Here is a 15763-nt window from a genome sequence, read left to right as displayed (position 1 = left end):
TCTGGCAACCAAAATTATACACGTCTTTATTAGCTCCTGCCCTGACTACTGTGATTGGCTTTTAAGCCTGTTTAAGCGATAGATCCCTGAACCACTTACATTGGGTCCAAATAGCTGACTCTGGTTTCTCACCAAGTCTACCAGCAGGTCTTGAGTGTTTGCTTTTCTACAGGGTAAGAACAGAGTGCACCGTTCCCAGCGGCACTGCAATGCTAGGTCGATGCGTGGAGAGAGGGGAGCAAGCTCCACATTTCTGCTCCTCTTGCCAAAAATCTGCTTAATATGTAGTCCTCATATAGAGGACATATCAGATATTAAACTGATAAGAACAGATACTACACTTGATCTTAGCCAAAAGGCCGAGAAGCGATAATCCCCAAGTGTTGGATGTCCACGCCAGGCTCTTGGCACAAATCTCACTTGAGATGGTGCCACATTTGGAGGTGTGCATAACGATGGCTGCTGCTTATCACCTCCGCCCGAGCTCTCCTTTGTGGACGCTTGATTTCTGACCTAGACAGCTCTTTGACTTTTCACAATTTCAAAAGGCTCAGCCATGAAGCAAAGCCTGCCAAAAATATATTCAACTCATGTTTGTTCCTCTCCACGGAAGTCTTTAGTAAAAGGCGAAAGACTTGTGCGTTATGAAGAGAAACCAGAGTCAACATGGCCCTGTGTTGGAGAGCAGCGGTGGAGCCTCTCGGTCACATTCACCACCTTCACGGTAGGCCTTTTCTTTCCGCATGTCAGAGCCCAGTATGCAACATTCCCACCCCGCCCCCATCTGGCAACCAAAATTATACACGTCTTTATTAGCTCCTGCCCTGACTACTGTGATTGGCTTTTAAGCCTGTTTAAGCGATAGATCCCTGAACCACTTACATTGGGTCCAAATAGCTGACTCTGGTTTCTCACCAAGTCTCCCAGCAGGTCTTGAGTGTTTGCTTTTCTACAGGGTAAGAACAGAGTGCACCGTTCCCAGCGGCACTGCAATGCTAGGTCGATGCGTGGAGAGAAGGGAGCAAGCTCCACATGGCTGCTCCTCTTGCCAAAAATCTGCTTAATATGTAGTCCTCATATAGAGGACATATCAGATATTAAACTGATAAGAACAGATACTACACTTGATCTTAGCCAAAAGGCCGAGAAGCGATAATCCCCAAGTGTTGGATGTCCACGCCAGGCTCTTGGCACAAATCTCACTTGATATGGTGCCACATTTGGAGGTGTGCATAACGATGGCTGCTGCTTATCACCTCCGCCCGAGCTCTCCTTTGTGGACGCTTGATTTCTGACCTAGACAGCTCTTTGACTTTTCACAATTTCAAAAGGCTCAGCCATGAAGCAAAGCCTGCCAAAAATATATTCAACTCATGTTTGTTCCTCTCCACGGAAGTCTTTAGTAAAAGGCGAAAGACTTGTGCGTTATGAAGAGAAACCAGAGTCAGCATGGCCCTGTGTTGGAGAGCAGCGGTGGAGACTCTCGGTCACATTCACCACCTTCACGGTAGGCCTTTTCTTTCCGCATGTCAGAGCCCAGTATGCAACATTCCCACCCCGCCCCCATCTGGCAACCAAAATTATACACGTCTTTATTAGCTCCTGCCCTGACTACTGTGATTGGCTTTTAAGCCTGTTTAAGCGATAGATCCCTGAACCACTTACATTGGGTCCAAATAGCTGACTCTGGTTTCTCACCAAGTCTACCAGCAGGTCTTGAGTGTTTGCTTTTCTACAGGGTAAGAACAGAGTGCACCGTTCCCAGCGGCACTGCAATGCTAGGTCGATGCGTGGAGAGAGGGGAGCAAGCTCCACATTTCTGCTCCTCTTGCCAAAAATCTGCTTAATATGTAGTCCTCATATAGAGGACATATCAGATATTAAACTGATAAGAACAGATACTACACTTGATCTTAGCCAAAAGGCCGAGAAGCGATAATCCCCAAGTGTTGGATGTCCACGCCAGGCTCTTGGCACAAATCTCACTTGAGATGGTGCCACATTTGGAGGTGTGCATAACGATGGCTGCTGCTTATCACCTCCGCCCGAGCTCTCCTTTGTGGACGCTTGATTTCTGACCTAGACAGCTCTTTGACTTTTCACAATTTCAAAAGGCTCAGCCATGAAGCAAAGCCTGCCAAAAATATATTCAACTCATGTTTGTTCCTCTCCACGGAAGTCTTTAGTAAAAGGCGAAAGACTTGTGCGTTATGAAGAGAAACCAGAGTCAACATGGCCCTGTGTTGGAGAGCAGCGGTGGAGCCTCTCGGTCACATTCACCACCTTCACGGTAGGCCTTTTCTTTCCGCATGTCAGAGCCCAGTATGCAACATTCCCACCCCGCCCCCATCTGGCAACCAAAATTATACACGTCTTTATTAGCTCCTGCCCTGACTACTGTGATTGGCTTTTAAGCCTGTTTAAGCGATAGATCCCTGAACCACTTACATTGGGTCCAAATAGCTGACTCTGGTTTCTCACCAAGTCTCCCAGCAGGTCTTGAGTGTTTGCTTTTCTACAGGGTAAGAACAGAGTGCACCGTTCCCAGCGGCACTGCAATGCTAGGTCGATGCGTGGAGAGAAGGGAGCAAGCTCCACATGTCTGCTCCTCTTGCCAAAAATCTGCTTAATATGTAGTCCTCATATAGAGGACATATCAGATATTAAACTGATAAGAACAGATACTACACTTGATCTTAGCCAAAAGGCCGAGAAGCGATAATCCCCAAGTGTTGGATGTCCACGCCAGGCTCTTGGCACAAATCTCACTTGAGATGGTGCCACATTTGGAGGTGTGCATAACGATGGCTGCTGCTTATCACCTCCGCCCGAGCTCTCCTTTGTGGACGCTTGATTTCTGACCTAGACAGCTCTTTGACTTTTCACAATTTCAAAAGGCTCAGCCATGAAGCAAAGCCTGCCAAAAATATATTCAACTCATGTTTGTTCCTCTCCACGGAAGTCTTTAGTAAAAGGCGAAAGACTTGTGCGTTATGAAGAGAAACCAGAGTCAGCATGGCCCTGTGTTGGAGAGCAGCGGTGGAGCCTCTCGGTCACATTCACCACCTTCACGGTAGGCCTTTTCTTTCCGCATGTCAGAGCCCAGTATGCAACATTCCCACCCCGCCCCCATCTGGCAACCAAAATTATACACGTCTTTATTAGCTCCTGCCCTGACTACTGTGATTGGCTTTTAAGCCTGTTTAAGCGATAGATCCCTGAACCACTTACATTGGGTCCAAATAGCTGACTCTGGTTTCTCACCAAGTCTCCCAGCAGGTCTTGAGTGTTTGCTTTTCTACAGGGTAAGAACAGAGTGCACCGTTCCCAGCGGCACTGCAATGCTAGGTCGATGCGTGGAGAGAAGGGAGCAAGCTCCACATGTCTGCTCCTCTTGCCAAAAATCTGCTTAATATGTAGTCCTCATATAGAGGACATATCAGATATTAAACTGATAAGAACAGATACTACACTTGATCTTAGCCAAAAGGCCGAGAAGCGATAATCCCCAAGTGTTGGATGTCCACGCCAGGCTCTTGACACAAATCTCACTTGAGATGGTGCCACATTTGGAGGTGTGCATAACGATGGCTGCTGCTTATCACCTCCGCCCGAGCTCTCCTTTGTGGACGCTTGATTTCTGACCTAGACAGCTCTTTGACTTTTCACAATTTCAAAAGGCTCAGCCATGAAGCAAAGCCTGCCAAAAATATATTCAACTCATGTTTGTTCCTCTCCACGGAAGTCTTTAGTAAAAGGCGAAAGACTTGTGCGTTATGAAGAGAAACCAGAGTCAGCATGGCCCTGTGTTGGAGAGCAGCGGTGGAGCCTCTCGGTCACATTCACCACCTTCACGGTAGGCCTTTTCTTTCCGCATGTCAGAGCCCAGTATGCAACATTCCCACCCCGCCCCCATCTGGCAACCAAAATTATACACGTCTTTATTAGCTCCTGCCCTGACTACTGTGATTGGCTTTTAAGCCTGTTTAAGCGATAGATCCCTGAACCACTTACATTTGGTCCAAATAGCTGACTCTGGTTTCTCACCAAGTCTCCCAGCAGGTCTTGAGTGTTTGCTTTTCTACAGGGTAAGAACAGAGTGCACCGTTCCCAGCGGCACTGCAATGCTAGGTCGATGCGTGGAGAGAAGGGAGCAAGCTCCACATGTCTGCTCCTCTTGCCAAAAATCTGCTTAATATGTAGTCCTCATATAGAGGACATATCAGATATTAAACTGATAAGAACAGATACTACACTTGATCTTAGCCAAAAGGCCGAGAAGCGATAATCCCCAAGTGTTGGATGTCCACGCCAGGCTCTTGGCACAAATCTCACTTGATATGGTGCCACATTTGGAGGTGTGCATAACGATGGCTGCTGCTTATCACCTCCGCCCGAGCTCTCCTTTGTGGACGCTTGATTTCTGACCTAGACAGCTCTTTGACTTTTCACAATTTCAAAAGGCTCAGCCATGAAGCAAAGCCTGCCAAAAATATATTCAACTCATGTTTGTTCCTCTCCACGGAAGTCTTTAGTAAAAGGCGAAAGACTTGTGCGTTATGAAGAGAAACCAGAGTCAGCATGGCCCTGTGTTGGAGAGCAGCGGTGGAGACTCTCGGTCACATTCACCACCTTCACGGTAGGCCTTTTCTTTCCGCATGTCAGAGCCCAGTATGCAACATTCCCACCCCGCCCCCATCTGGCAACCAAAATTATACACGTCTTTATTAGCTCCTGCCCTGACTACTGTGATTGGCTTTTAAGCCTGTTTAAGCGATAGATCCCTGAACCACTTACATTGGGTCCAAATAGCTGACTCTGGTTTCTCACCAAGTCTACCAGCAGGTCTTGAGTGTTTGCTTTTCTACAGGGTAAGAACAGAGTGCACCGTTCCCAGCGGCACTGCAATGCTAGGTCGATGCGTGGAGAGAAGGGAGCAAGCTCCACATTTCTGCTCCTCTTGCCAAAAATCTGCTTAATATGTAGTCCTCATATAGAGGACATATCAGATATTAAACTGATAAGAACAGATACTACACTTGATCTTAGCCAAAAGGCCGAGAAGCGATAATCCCCAAGTGTTGGATGTCCACGCCAGGCTCTTGGCACAAATCTCACTTGAGATGGTGCCACATTTGGAGGTGTGCATAACGATGGCTGCTGCTTATCACCTCCGCCCGAGCTCTCCTTTGTGGACGCTTGATTTCTGACCTAGACAACTCTTTGACTTTTCACAATTTCAAAAGGCTCAGCCATGAAGCAAAGCCTGCCAAAAATATATTCAACTCATGTTTGTTCCTCTCCACGGAAGTCTTTAGTAAAAGGCGAAAGACTTGTGCGTTATGAAGAGAAACCAGAGTCAGCATGGCCCTGTGTTGGAGAGCAGCGGTGGAGCCTCTCGGTCACATTCACCACCTTCACGGTAGGCCTTTTCTTTCCGCATGTCAGAGCCCAGTATGCAACATTCCCACCCCGCCCCCATTTGGCAACCAAAATTATACACGTCTTTATTAGCTCCTGCCCTGACTACTGTGATTGGCTTTTAAGCCTGTTTAAGCGATAGATCCCTGAACCACTTACATTGGGTCCAAATAGCTGACTCTGGTTTCTCACCAAGTCTCCCAGCAGGTCTTGAGTGTTTGCTTTTCTACAGGGTAAGAACAGAGTGCACCGTTCCCAGCGGCACTGCAATGCTAGGTCGATGCGTGGAGAGAAGGGAGCAAGCTCCACATGTCTGCTCCTCTTGCCAAAAATCTGCTTAATATGTAGTCCTCATATAGAGGACATATCAGATATTAAACTGATAAGAACAGATACTACACTTGATCTTAGCCAAAAGGCCGAGAAGCGATAATCCCCAAGTGTTGGATGTCCACGCCAGGCTCTTGGCACAAATCTCACTTGATATGGTGCCACATTTGGAGGTGTGCATAACGATGGCTGCTGCTTATCACCTCCGCCCGAGCTCTCCTTTGTGGACGCTTGATTTCTGACCTAGACAGCTCTTTGACTTTTCACAATTTCAAAAGGCTCAGCCATGAAGCAAAGCCTGCCAAAAATATATTCAACTCATGTTTGTTCCTCTCCACGGAAGTCTTTAGTAAAAGGCGAAAGACTTGTGCGTTATGAAGAGAAACCAGAGTCAGCATGGCCCTGTGTTGGAGAGCAGCGGTGGAGACTCTCGGTCACATTCACCACCTTCACGGTAGGCCTTTTCTTTCCGCATGTCAGAGCCCAGTATGCAACATTCCCACCCCGCCCCCATCTGGCAACCAAAATTATACACGTCTTTATTAGCTCCTGCCCTGACTACTGTGATTGGCTTTTAAGCCTGTTTAAGCGATAGATCCCTGAACCACTTACATTGGGTCCAAATAGCTGACTCTGGTTTCTCACCAAGTCTACCAGCAGGTCTTGAGTGTTTGCTTTTCTACAGGGTAAGAACAGAGTGCACCGTTCCCAGCGGCACTGCAATGCTAGGTCGATGCGTGGAGAGAAGGGAGCAAGCTCCACATTTCTGCTCCTCTTGCCAAAAATCTGCTTAATATGTAGTCCTCATATAGAGGACATATCAGATATTAAACTGATAAGAACAGATACTACACTTGATCTTAGCCAAAAGGCCGAGAAGCGATAATCCCCAAGTGTTGGATGTCCACGCCAGGCTCTTGGCACAAATCTCACTTGAGATGGTGCCACATTTGGAGGTGTGCATAACGATGGCTGCTGCTTATCACCTCCGCCCGAGCTCTCCTTTGTGGACGCTTGATTTCTGACCTAGACAACTCTTTGACTTTTCACAATTTCAAAAGGCTCAGCCATGAAGCAAAGCCTGCCAAAAATATATTCAACTCATGTTTGTTCCTCTCCACGGAAGTCTTTAGTAAAAGGCGAAAGACTTGTGCGTAATGAAGAGAAACCAGAGTCAGCATGGCCCTGTGTTGGAGAGCAGCGGTGGAGCCTCTCGGTCACATTCACCACCTTCACGGTAGGCCTTTTCTTTCCGCATGTCAGAGCCCAGTATGCAACATTCCCACCCCGCCCCCATTTGGCAACCAAAATTATACACGTCTTTATTAGCTCCTGCCCTGACTACTGTGATTGGCTTTTAAGCCTGTTTAAGCGATAGATCCCTGAACCATTTACATTGGGTCCAAATAGCTGACTCTGGTTTCTCACCAAGTCTCCCAGCAGGTCTTGAGTGTTTGCTTTTCTACAGGGAAAGAACAGAGTGCACCGTTCCCAGCGGCACTGCAATGCTAGGTCGATGCGTGGAGAGAACGGAGCAAGCTCCACATTTCTGCTCCTCTTGCCAAAAATCTGCTTAATATGTAGTCCTCATATAGAGGACATATCAGATATTAAACTGATAAGAACAGATACTACACTTGATCTTAGCCAAAAGGCCGAGAAGCGATAATCCCCAAGTGTTGGATGTCCACGCCAGGCTCTTGGCACAAATCTCACTTGATATGGTGCCACATTTGGAGGTGTGCATAACGATGGCTGCTGCTTATCACCTCCGCCCGAGCTCTCCTTTGTGGACGCTTGATTTCTGACCTAGACAGCTCTTTGACTTTTCACAATTTCAAAAGGCTCAGCCATGAAGCAAAGCCTGCCAAAAATATATTCAACTCATGTTTGTTCCTCTCCACGGAAGTCTTTAGTAAAAGGCGAAAGACTTGTGCGTTATGAAGAGAAACCAGAGTCAGCATGGCCCTGTGTTGGAGAGCAGCGGTGGAGCCTCTCGGTCACATTCACCACCTTCACGGTAGGCCTTTTCTTTCCGCATGTCAGAGCCCAGTATGCAACATTCCCACCCCGCCCCCATCTGGCAACCAAAATTATACACGTCTTTATTAGCTCCTGCCCTGACTACTGTGATTGGCTTTTAAGCCTGTTTAAGCGATAGATCCCTGAACCACTTACATTGGGTCCAAATAGCTGACTCTGGTTTCTCACCAAGTCTCCCAGCAGGTCTTGAGTGTTTGCTTTTCTACAGGGTAAGAACAGAGTGCACCGTTCCCAGCGGCACTGCAATGCTAGGTCGATGCGTGGAGAGAAGGGAGCAAGCTCCACATGTCTGCTCCTCTTGCCAAAAATCTGCTTAATATGTAGTCCTCATATAGAGGACATATCAGATATTAAACTGATAAGAACAGATACTACACTTGATCTTAGCCAAAAGGCCGAGAAGCGATAATCCCCAAGTGTTGGATGTCCACGCCAGGCTCTTGGCACAAATCTCACTTGATATGGTGCCACATTTGGAGGTGTGCATAACGATGGCTGCTGCTTATCACCTCCGCCCGAGCTCTCCTTTGTGGACGCTTGATTTCTGACCTAGACAGCTCTTTGACTTTTCACAATTTCAAAAGGCTCAGCCATGAAGCAAAGCCTGCCAAAAATATATTCAACTCATGTTTGTTCCTCTCCACGGAAGTCTTTAGTAAAAGGCGAAAGACTTGTGCGTTATGAAGAGAAACCAGAGTCAGCATGGCCCTGTGTTGGAGAGCAGCGGTGGAGCCTCTCGGTCACATTCACCACCTTCACGGTAGGCCTTTTCTTTCCGCATGTCAGAGCCCAGTATGCAACATTCCCACCCCGCCCCCATCTGGCAACCAAAATTATACACGTCTTTATTAGCTCCTGCCCTGACTACTGTGATTGGCTTTTAAGCCTGTTTAAGCGATAGATCCCTGAACCACTTACATTTGGTCCAAATAGCTGACTCTGGTTTCTCACCAAGTCTCCCAGCAGGTCTTGAGTGTTTGCTTTTCTACAGGGTAAGAACAGAGTGCACCGTTCCCAGCGGCACTGCAATGCTAGGTCGATGCGTGGAGAGAAGGGAGCAAGCTCCACATGTCTGCTCCTCTTGCCAAAAATCTGCTTAATATGTAGTCCTCATATAGAGGACATATCAGATATTAAACTGATAAGAACAGATACTACACTTGATCTTAGCCAAAAGGCCGAGAAGCGATAATCCCCAAGTGTTGGATGTCCACGCCAGGCTCTTGGCACAAATCTCACTTGATATGGTGCCACATTTGGAGGTGTGCATAACGATGGCTGCTGCTTATCACCTCCGCCCGAGCTCTCCTTTGTGGACGCTTGATTTCTGACCTAGACAGCTCTTTGACTTTTCACAATTTCAAAAGGCTCAGCCATGAAGCAAAGCCTGCCAAAAATATATTCAACTCATGTTTGTTCCTCTCCACGGAAGTCTTTAGTAAAAGGCGAAAGACTTGTGCGTTATGAAGAGAAACCAGAGTCAGCATGGCCCTGTGTTGGAGAGCAGCGGTGGAGACTCTCGGTCACATTCACCACCTTCACGGTAGGCCTTTTCTTTCCGCATGTCAGAGCCCAGTATGCAACATTCCCACCCCGCCCCCATCTGGCAACCAAAATTATACACGTCTTTATTAGCTCCTGCCCTGACTACTGTGATTGGCTTTTAAGCCTGTTTAAGCGATAGATCCCTGAACCACTTACATTGGGTCCAAATAGCTGACTCTGGTTTCTCACCAAGTCTACCAGCAGGTCTTGAGTGTTTGCTTTTCTACAGGGTAAGAACAGAGTGCACCGTTCCCAGCGGCACTGCAATGCTAGGTCGATGCGTGGAGAGAAGGGAGCAAGCTCCACATGTCTGCTCCTCTTGCCAAAAATCTGCTTAATATGTAGTCCTCATATAGAGGACATATCAGATATTAAACTGATAAGAACAGATACTACACTTGATCTTAGCCAAAAGGCCGAGAAGCGATAATCCCCAAGTGTTGGATGTCCACGCCAGGCTCTTGGCACAAATCTCACTTGAGATGGTGCCACATTTGGAGGTGTGCATAACGATGGCTGCTGCTTATCACCTCCGCCCGAGCTCTCCTTTGTGGACGCTTGATTTCTGACCTAGACAACTCTTTGACTTTTCACAATTTCAAAAGGCTCAGCCATGAAGCAAAGCCTGCCAAAAATATATTCAACTCATGTTTGTTCCTCTCCACGGAAGTCTTTAGTAAAAGGCGAAAGACTTGTGCGTAATGAAGAGAAACCAGAGTCAGCATGGCCCTGTGTTGGAGAGCAGCGGTGGAGCCTCTCGGTCACATTCACCACCTTCACGGTAGGCCTTTTCTTTCCGCATGTCAGAGCCCAGTATGCAACATTCCCACCCCGCCCCCATTTGGCAACCAAAATTATACACGTCTTTATTAGCTCCTGCCCTGACTACTGTGATTGGCTTTTAAGCCTGTTTAAGCGATAGATCCCTGAACCATTTACATTGGGTCCAAATAGCTGACTCTGGTTTCTCACCAAGTCTCCCAGCAGGTCTTGAGTGTTTGCTTTTCTACAGGGAAAGAACAGAGTGCACCGTTCCCAGCGGCACTGCAATGCTAGGTCGATGCGTGGAGAGAACGGAGCAAGCTCCACATTTCTGCTCCTCTTGCCAAAAATCTGCTTAATATGTAGTCCTCATATAGAGGACATATCAGATATTAAACTGATAAGAACAGATACTACACTTGATCTTAGCCAAAAGGCCGAGAAGCGATAATCCCCAAGTGTTGGATGTCCACGCCAGGCTCTTGGCACAAATCTCACTTGATATGGTGCCACATTTGGAGGTGTGCATAACGATGGCTGCTGCTTATCACCTCCGCCCGAGCTCTCCTTTGTGGACGCTTGATTTCTGACCTAGACAGCTCTTTGACTTTTCACAATTTCAAAAGGCTCAGCCATGAAGCAAAGCCTGCCAAAAATATATTCAACTCATGTTTGTTCCTCTCCACGGAAGTCTTTAGTAAAAGGCGAAAGACTTGTGCGTTATGAAGAGAAACCAGAGTCAGCATGGCCCTGTGTTGGAGAGCAGCGGTGGAGCCTCTCGGTCACATTCACCACCTTCACGGTAGGCCTTTTCTTTCCGCATGTCAGAGCCCAGTATGCAACATTCCCACCCCGCCCCCATCTGGCAACCAAAATTATACACGTCTTTATTAGCTCCTGCCCTGACTACTGTGATTGGCTTTTAAGCCTGTTTAAGCGATAGATCCCTGAACCACTTACATTGGGTCCAAATAGCTGACTCTGGTTTCTCACCAAGTCTCCCAACAGGTCTTGAGTGTTTGCTTTTCTACAGGGTAAGAACAGAGTGCACCGTTACCAGCGGCACTGCAATGCTAGGTCGATGCGTGGAGAGAAGGGAGCGAGCTCCACATTTCTGCTCCTCTTGCCAAAAATCTGCTTAATATGTAGTCCTCATATAGAGGACATATCAGATATTAAACTGATAAGAACAGATACTACACTTGATCTTAGCCAAAAGGCCGAGAAGCGATAATCCCCAAGTGTTGGATGTCCACGCCAGGCTCTTGGCACAAATCTCACTTGATATGGTGCCACATTTGGAGGTGTGCATAACGATGGCTGCTGCTTATCACCTCCGCCCGAGCTCTCCTTTGTGGACGCTTGATTTCTGACCTAGACAGCTCTTTGACTTTTCACAATTTCAAAAGGCTCAGCCATGAAGCAAAGCCTGCCAAAAATATATTCAACTCATGTTTGTTCCTCTCCACGGAAGTCTTTAGTAAAAGGCGAAAGACTTGTGCGTTATGAAGAGAAACCAGAGTCAGCATGGCCCTGTGTTGGAGAGCAGCGGTGGAGACTCTCGGTCACATTCACCACCTTCACGGTAGGCCTTTTCTTTCCGCATGTCAGAGCCCAGTATGCAACATTCCCACCCCGCCCCCATCTGGCAACCAAAATTATACACGTCTTTATTAGCTCCTGCCCTGACTACTGTGATTGGCTTTTAAGCCTGTTTAAGCGATAGATCCCTGAACCACTTACATTGGGTCCAAATAGCTGACTCTGGTTTCTCACCAAGTCTACCAGCAGGTCTTGAGTGTTTGCTTTTCTACAGGGTAAGAACAGAGTGCACCGTTCCCAGCGGCACTGCAATGCTAGGTCGATGCGTGGAGAGAAGGGAGCAAGCTCCACATTTCTGCTCCTCTTGCCAAAAATCTGCTTAATATGTAGTCCTCATATAGAGGACATATCAGATATTAAACTGATAAGAACAGATACTACACTTGATCTTAGCCAAAAGGCCGAGAAGCGATAATCCCCAAGTGTTGGATGTCCACGCCAGGCTCTTGGCACAAATCTCACTTGAGATGGTGCCACATTTGGAGGTGTGCATAACGATGGCTGCTGCTTATCACCTCCGCCCGAGCTCTCCTTTGTGGACGCTTGATTTCTGACCTAGACAACTCTTTGACTTTTCACAATTTCAAAAGGCTCAGCCATGAAGCAAAGCCTGCCAAAAATATATTCAACTCATGTTTGTTCCTCTCCACGGAAGTCTTTAGTAAAAGGCGAAAGACTTGTGCGTTATGAAGAGAAACCAGAGTCAGCATGGCCCTGTGTTGGAGAGCAGCGGTGGAGCCTCTCGGTCACATTCACCACCTTCACGGTAGGCCTTTTCTTTCCGCATGTCAGAGCCCAGTATGCAACATTCCCACCCCGCCCCCATTGGCAACCAAAATTATACACGTCTTTATTAGCTCCTGCCCTGACTACTGTGATTGGCTTTTAAGCCTGTTTAAGCGATAGATCCCTGAACCACTTACATTGGGTCCAAATAGCTGACTCTGGTTTCTCACCAAGTCTCCCAGCAGGTCTTGAGTGTTTGCTTTTCTACAGGGTAAGAACAGAGTGCACCGTTCCCAGCGGCACTGCAATGCTAGGTCGATGCGTGGAGAGAAGGGAGCAAGCTCCACATTTCTGCTCCTCTTGCCAAAAATCTGCTTAATATGTAGTCCTCATATAGAGGACATATCAGATATTAAACTGATAAGAACAGATACTACACTTGATCTTAGCCAAAAGGCCGAGAAGCAATAATCCCCAAGTGTTGGATGTCCACGCCAGGCTCTTGGCACAAATCTCACTTGAGATGGTGCCACATTTGGAGGTGTGCATAACGATGGCTGCTGCTTATCACCTCCGCCCGAGCTCTCCTTTGTGGACGCTTGATTTCTGACCTAGACAGCTCTTTGACTTTTCACAATTTCAAAAGGCTCAGCCATGAAGCAAAGCCTGCCAAAAATATATTCAACTCATGTTTGTTCCTCTCCACGGAAGTCTTTAGTAAAAGGCGAAAGACTTGTGCGTTATGAAGAGAAACCAGAGTCAGCATGGCCCTGTGTTGGAGAGCAGCGGTGGAGCCTCTCGGTCACATTCACCATCTTCACGGTAGGCCTTTTCTTTCCGCATGTCAGAGCCCAGTATGCAACATTCCCACCCCGCCCCCATCTGGCAACCAAAATTATACACGTCTTTATTAGCTCCTGCCCTGACTACTGTGATTGGCTTTTAAGCCTGTTTAAGCGATAGATCCCTGAACCACTTACATTGGGTCCAAATAGCTGACTCTGGTTTCTCAACAAGTCTCCCAGCAGGTCTTGACTGTTTGCTTTTCTACAGGGTAAGAACAGAGTGCACCGTTCCCAGCGGCACTGCAATGCTAGGTCGATGCGTGGAGAGAAGGGAGCAAGCTCCACATTTCTGCTCCTCTTGCCAAAAATCTGCTTAATATGTAGTCCTCACATAGAGGACATATCAGATATTAAACTGATAAGAACAGATACTACACTTGATCTTAGCCAAAAGGCCGAGAAGCAATAATCCCCAAGTGTTGGATGTCCACGCCAGGCTCTTGGCACAAATCTCACTTGATATGGTGCCACATTTGGAGGTGTGCATAACGATGGCTGCTGCTTATCACCTCCGCCCGAGCTCTCCTTTGTGGACGCTTGATTTCTGACCTAGACAGCTCTTTGACTTTTCACGGTAGGCCTTTTCTTTCCGCATGTCAGAGCCCAGTATGCAACATTCCCACCCCGCCCCCATCTGGCAACCAAAATTATACACGTCTTTATTAGCTCCTGCCCTGACTACTGTGATTGGCTTTTAAGCCTGTTTAAGCGATAGATCCCTGAACCACTTACGTTGGGTCCAAATAGCTGACTCTGGTTTCTCACCAAGTCTCCCAGCAGGTCTTGAGTGTTTGCTTTTCTACAGGGTAAGAACAGAGTGCACCGTTCCCAGCGGCACTGCAATGCTAGGTCGATGCGTGGAGAGAAGGGAGCAAGCTCCACATTTCTGCTCCTCTTGCCAAAAATCTGCTTAATATGTAGTCCTCATATAGAGGACATATCAGATATTACACTGATAAGAACAGATACTACACTTGATCTTAGCCAAAAGGCCGAGAAGCGATAATCCCCAAGTGTTGGATGTCCACGCCAGGCTCTTGGCACAAATCTCACTTGATATGGTGCCACATTTGGAGGTGTGCATAACGATGGCTGCTGCTTATCACCTCCGCCCGAGCTCTCCTTTGTGGACGCTTGATTTCTGACCTAGACAGCTCTTTGACTTTTCACAATTTCAAAAGGCTCAGCCATGAAGCAAAGCCTGCCAAAAATATATTCAACTCATGTTTGTTCCTCTCCACGGAAGTCTTTAGTAAAAGGCGAAAGACTTGTGCGTTATGAAGAGAAACCAGAGTCAGCATGGCCCTGTGTTGGAGAGCAGCGGTGGAGCCTCTCGGTCACATTCACCATCTTCACGGTAGGCCTTTTCTTTCCGCATGTCAGAGCCCAGTATGCAACATTCCCACCCCGCCCCCATCTGGCAACCAAAATTATACACGTCTTTATTAGCTCCTGCCCTGACTACTGTGATTGGCTTTTAAGCCTGTTTAAGCGATAGATCCCTGAACCACTTACATTGGGTCCAAATAGCTGACTCTGGTTTCTCAACAAGTCTCCCAGCAGGTCTTGACTGTTTGCTTTTCTACAGGGTAAGAACAGAGTGCACCGTTACCAGCGGCACTGCAATGCTAGGTCGATGCGTGGAGAGAAGGGAGCAAGCTCCACATTTCTGCTCCTCTTGCCAAAAATCTGCTTAATATGTAGTCCTCATATAGAGGACATATCAGATATTAAACTGATAAGAACAGATACTACACTTGATCTTAGCCAAAAGGCCGAGAAGCGATAATCCCCAAGTGTTGGATGTCCACGCCAGGCTCTTGGCACAAATCTCACTTGATATGGTGCCACATTTGGAGGTGTGCATAACGATGGCTGCTGCTTATCACCTCCGCCCGAGCTCTCCTTTGTGGACGCTTGATTTCTGACCTAGACAGCTCTTTGACTTTTCACAATTTCAAAAGGCTCAGCCATGAAGCAAAGCCTGCCAAAAATATATTCAACTCATGTTTGTTCCTCTCCACGGAAGTCTTTAGTAAAAGGCGAAAGACTTGTGCGTTATGAAGAGAAACCAGAGTCAGCATGGCCCTGTGTTGGAGAGCAGCGGTGGAGACTCTCGGTCACATTCACCACCTTCAAGGTAGGCCTTTTCTTTCCGCATGTCAGAGCCCAGTATGCAACATTCCCACCCCGCCCCCATCTGGCAACCAAAATTATACACGTCTTTATTAGCTCCTGCCCTGACTACTGTGATTGGCTTTTAAGCCTGTTTAAGCGATAGATCCCTGAACCACTTACATTGGGTCCAAATAGCTGACTCTGGTTTCTCACCAAGTCTACCAGCAGGTCTTGAGTGTTTGCTTTTCTACAGGGTAAGAACAGAGTGCACCGTTCCCAGCGGCACTGCAATGCTAGGTCGATGCGTGGAGAGAAGGGAGCAAGCTCCACATTTCTGCTCCTCTTGCCAAAAATCTGCTTAATATGTAGTC

The 15763-nt window shown here is 47.4% G+C and overlaps 40 non-coding genes across 40 annotated transcripts in view; all 40 read right to left on the bottom strand.

Annotated features, from left to right (window-relative positions):
• Positions 1-179: 179 nt before the first annotated feature.
• On the bottom strand, positions 180-371 carry LOC133016237 (U2 spliceosomal RNA). The gene has a single exon (XR_009681629.1). It is a non-coding gene; the product is annotated as a U2 spliceosomal RNA (small nuclear RNA).
• A 180-nt stretch (positions 372-551) lies between these two features.
• LOC133016777 (U5 spliceosomal RNA) lies at positions 552-664 on the bottom strand. Its single transcript, XR_009682132.1, has one exon. It is a non-coding gene; the product is annotated as a U5 spliceosomal RNA (small nuclear RNA).
• A 298-nt stretch (positions 665-962) lies between these two features.
• Positions 963-1154, bottom strand: LOC133016349 (U2 spliceosomal RNA). Its single transcript, XR_009681734.1, has one exon. It is a non-coding gene; the product is annotated as a U2 spliceosomal RNA (small nuclear RNA).
• A 180-nt stretch (positions 1155-1334) lies between these two features.
• LOC133016776 (U5 spliceosomal RNA) lies at positions 1335-1447 on the bottom strand. The gene has a single exon (XR_009682131.1). It is a non-coding gene; the product is annotated as a U5 spliceosomal RNA (small nuclear RNA).
• Positions 1448-1745: 298 nt separating this feature from the next.
• LOC133016236 (U2 spliceosomal RNA) lies at positions 1746-1937 on the bottom strand. Its single transcript, XR_009681628.1, has one exon. It is a non-coding gene; the product is annotated as a U2 spliceosomal RNA (small nuclear RNA).
• Positions 1938-2117: 180 nt separating this feature from the next.
• On the bottom strand, positions 2118-2230 carry LOC133016775 (U5 spliceosomal RNA). Its single transcript, XR_009682130.1, has one exon. It is a non-coding gene; the product is annotated as a U5 spliceosomal RNA (small nuclear RNA).
• A 298-nt stretch (positions 2231-2528) lies between these two features.
• On the bottom strand, positions 2529-2720 carry LOC133016259 (U2 spliceosomal RNA). The gene has a single exon (XR_009681650.1). It is a non-coding gene; the product is annotated as a U2 spliceosomal RNA (small nuclear RNA).
• Positions 2721-2900: 180 nt separating this feature from the next.
• LOC133016774 (U5 spliceosomal RNA) lies at positions 2901-3013 on the bottom strand. Its single transcript, XR_009682129.1, has one exon. It is a non-coding gene; the product is annotated as a U5 spliceosomal RNA (small nuclear RNA).
• A 298-nt stretch (positions 3014-3311) lies between these two features.
• Positions 3312-3503, bottom strand: LOC133016258 (U2 spliceosomal RNA). Its single transcript, XR_009681649.1, has one exon. It is a non-coding gene; the product is annotated as a U2 spliceosomal RNA (small nuclear RNA).
• Positions 3504-3683: 180 nt separating this feature from the next.
• Positions 3684-3796, bottom strand: LOC133016773 (U5 spliceosomal RNA). Its single transcript, XR_009682128.1, has one exon. It is a non-coding gene; the product is annotated as a U5 spliceosomal RNA (small nuclear RNA).
• A 298-nt stretch (positions 3797-4094) lies between these two features.
• On the bottom strand, positions 4095-4286 carry LOC133016257 (U2 spliceosomal RNA). Its single transcript, XR_009681648.1, has one exon. It is a non-coding gene; the product is annotated as a U2 spliceosomal RNA (small nuclear RNA).
• A 180-nt stretch (positions 4287-4466) lies between these two features.
• LOC133016772 (U5 spliceosomal RNA) lies at positions 4467-4579 on the bottom strand. The gene has a single exon (XR_009682127.1). It is a non-coding gene; the product is annotated as a U5 spliceosomal RNA (small nuclear RNA).
• Positions 4580-4877: 298 nt separating this feature from the next.
• LOC133017447 (U2 spliceosomal RNA) lies at positions 4878-5069 on the bottom strand. Its single transcript, XR_009682758.1, has one exon. It is a non-coding gene; the product is annotated as a U2 spliceosomal RNA (small nuclear RNA).
• Positions 5070-5249: 180 nt separating this feature from the next.
• Positions 5250-5362, bottom strand: LOC133016771 (U5 spliceosomal RNA). Its single transcript, XR_009682126.1, has one exon. It is a non-coding gene; the product is annotated as a U5 spliceosomal RNA (small nuclear RNA).
• Positions 5363-5660: 298 nt separating this feature from the next.
• LOC133016256 (U2 spliceosomal RNA) lies at positions 5661-5852 on the bottom strand. The gene has a single exon (XR_009681647.1). It is a non-coding gene; the product is annotated as a U2 spliceosomal RNA (small nuclear RNA).
• A 180-nt stretch (positions 5853-6032) lies between these two features.
• LOC133016770 (U5 spliceosomal RNA) lies at positions 6033-6145 on the bottom strand. Its single transcript, XR_009682125.1, has one exon. It is a non-coding gene; the product is annotated as a U5 spliceosomal RNA (small nuclear RNA).
• A 298-nt stretch (positions 6146-6443) lies between these two features.
• Positions 6444-6635, bottom strand: LOC133017446 (U2 spliceosomal RNA). Its single transcript, XR_009682757.1, has one exon. It is a non-coding gene; the product is annotated as a U2 spliceosomal RNA (small nuclear RNA).
• A 180-nt stretch (positions 6636-6815) lies between these two features.
• LOC133016809 (U5 spliceosomal RNA) lies at positions 6816-6928 on the bottom strand. Its single transcript, XR_009682163.1, has one exon. It is a non-coding gene; the product is annotated as a U5 spliceosomal RNA (small nuclear RNA).
• Positions 6929-7226: 298 nt separating this feature from the next.
• Positions 7227-7418, bottom strand: LOC133017300 (U2 spliceosomal RNA). The gene has a single exon (XR_009682619.1). It is a non-coding gene; the product is annotated as a U2 spliceosomal RNA (small nuclear RNA).
• A 180-nt stretch (positions 7419-7598) lies between these two features.
• LOC133016769 (U5 spliceosomal RNA) lies at positions 7599-7711 on the bottom strand. Its single transcript, XR_009682124.1, has one exon. It is a non-coding gene; the product is annotated as a U5 spliceosomal RNA (small nuclear RNA).
• A 298-nt stretch (positions 7712-8009) lies between these two features.
• Positions 8010-8201, bottom strand: LOC133016255 (U2 spliceosomal RNA). The gene has a single exon (XR_009681646.1). It is a non-coding gene; the product is annotated as a U2 spliceosomal RNA (small nuclear RNA).
• A 180-nt stretch (positions 8202-8381) lies between these two features.
• Positions 8382-8494, bottom strand: LOC133016768 (U5 spliceosomal RNA). Its single transcript, XR_009682123.1, has one exon. It is a non-coding gene; the product is annotated as a U5 spliceosomal RNA (small nuclear RNA).
• Positions 8495-8792: 298 nt separating this feature from the next.
• Positions 8793-8984, bottom strand: LOC133016254 (U2 spliceosomal RNA). The gene has a single exon (XR_009681645.1). It is a non-coding gene; the product is annotated as a U2 spliceosomal RNA (small nuclear RNA).
• A 180-nt stretch (positions 8985-9164) lies between these two features.
• On the bottom strand, positions 9165-9277 carry LOC133016766 (U5 spliceosomal RNA). The gene has a single exon (XR_009682121.1). It is a non-coding gene; the product is annotated as a U5 spliceosomal RNA (small nuclear RNA).
• A 298-nt stretch (positions 9278-9575) lies between these two features.
• LOC133016253 (U2 spliceosomal RNA) lies at positions 9576-9767 on the bottom strand. The gene has a single exon (XR_009681644.1). It is a non-coding gene; the product is annotated as a U2 spliceosomal RNA (small nuclear RNA).
• A 180-nt stretch (positions 9768-9947) lies between these two features.
• On the bottom strand, positions 9948-10060 carry LOC133016807 (U5 spliceosomal RNA). Its single transcript, XR_009682160.1, has one exon. It is a non-coding gene; the product is annotated as a U5 spliceosomal RNA (small nuclear RNA).
• A 298-nt stretch (positions 10061-10358) lies between these two features.
• Positions 10359-10550, bottom strand: LOC133017299 (U2 spliceosomal RNA). The gene has a single exon (XR_009682618.1). It is a non-coding gene; the product is annotated as a U2 spliceosomal RNA (small nuclear RNA).
• Positions 10551-10730: 180 nt separating this feature from the next.
• Positions 10731-10843, bottom strand: LOC133016765 (U5 spliceosomal RNA). Its single transcript, XR_009682120.1, has one exon. It is a non-coding gene; the product is annotated as a U5 spliceosomal RNA (small nuclear RNA).
• A 298-nt stretch (positions 10844-11141) lies between these two features.
• LOC133016382 (U2 spliceosomal RNA) lies at positions 11142-11333 on the bottom strand. Its single transcript, XR_009681765.1, has one exon. It is a non-coding gene; the product is annotated as a U2 spliceosomal RNA (small nuclear RNA).
• A 180-nt stretch (positions 11334-11513) lies between these two features.
• LOC133016764 (U5 spliceosomal RNA) lies at positions 11514-11626 on the bottom strand. Its single transcript, XR_009682119.1, has one exon. It is a non-coding gene; the product is annotated as a U5 spliceosomal RNA (small nuclear RNA).
• Positions 11627-11924: 298 nt separating this feature from the next.
• On the bottom strand, positions 11925-12116 carry LOC133017445 (U2 spliceosomal RNA). The gene has a single exon (XR_009682756.1). It is a non-coding gene; the product is annotated as a U2 spliceosomal RNA (small nuclear RNA).
• Positions 12117-12296: 180 nt separating this feature from the next.
• On the bottom strand, positions 12297-12409 carry LOC133016763 (U5 spliceosomal RNA). Its single transcript, XR_009682118.1, has one exon. It is a non-coding gene; the product is annotated as a U5 spliceosomal RNA (small nuclear RNA).
• Positions 12410-12706: 297 nt separating this feature from the next.
• Positions 12707-12898, bottom strand: LOC133016172 (U2 spliceosomal RNA). Its single transcript, XR_009681569.1, has one exon. It is a non-coding gene; the product is annotated as a U2 spliceosomal RNA (small nuclear RNA).
• A 180-nt stretch (positions 12899-13078) lies between these two features.
• Positions 13079-13191, bottom strand: LOC133016762 (U5 spliceosomal RNA). The gene has a single exon (XR_009682117.1). It is a non-coding gene; the product is annotated as a U5 spliceosomal RNA (small nuclear RNA).
• Positions 13192-13489: 298 nt separating this feature from the next.
• On the bottom strand, positions 13490-13681 carry LOC133016187 (U2 spliceosomal RNA). The gene has a single exon (XR_009681582.1). It is a non-coding gene; the product is annotated as a U2 spliceosomal RNA (small nuclear RNA).
• Positions 13682-14086: 405 nt separating this feature from the next.
• On the bottom strand, positions 14087-14278 carry LOC133016180 (U2 spliceosomal RNA). The gene has a single exon (XR_009681577.1). It is a non-coding gene; the product is annotated as a U2 spliceosomal RNA (small nuclear RNA).
• Positions 14279-14458: 180 nt separating this feature from the next.
• Positions 14459-14571, bottom strand: LOC133016760 (U5 spliceosomal RNA). Its single transcript, XR_009682116.1, has one exon. It is a non-coding gene; the product is annotated as a U5 spliceosomal RNA (small nuclear RNA).
• Positions 14572-14869: 298 nt separating this feature from the next.
• On the bottom strand, positions 14870-15061 carry LOC133016305 (U2 spliceosomal RNA). The gene has a single exon (XR_009681693.1). It is a non-coding gene; the product is annotated as a U2 spliceosomal RNA (small nuclear RNA).
• Positions 15062-15241: 180 nt separating this feature from the next.
• Positions 15242-15354, bottom strand: LOC133016759 (U5 spliceosomal RNA). The gene has a single exon (XR_009682115.1). It is a non-coding gene; the product is annotated as a U5 spliceosomal RNA (small nuclear RNA).
• A 298-nt stretch (positions 15355-15652) lies between these two features.
• Positions 15653-15763, bottom strand: part of LOC133017444 (U2 spliceosomal RNA) — a 192-nt gene continuing 81 nt past the window's right edge. The window contains exon 1 of the small nuclear RNA XR_009682755.1: positions 15653-15763. This exon is cut by the window's right edge and continues 81 nt beyond it. This is a non-coding gene — a small nuclear RNA (U2 spliceosomal RNA).

The sequence above is a fragment of the Limanda limanda genome, chromosome 12, assembly GCF_963576545.1.
Source record: "Limanda limanda chromosome 12, fLimLim1.1, whole genome shotgun sequence".
NCBI classification, from domain to species: Eukaryota; Metazoa; Chordata; class Actinopteri; order Pleuronectiformes; family Pleuronectidae; genus Limanda; species Limanda limanda.
Note: the sequence above shows the minus strand (reverse complement) of the source record. Positions and strands in the feature narration are given on the sequence as shown.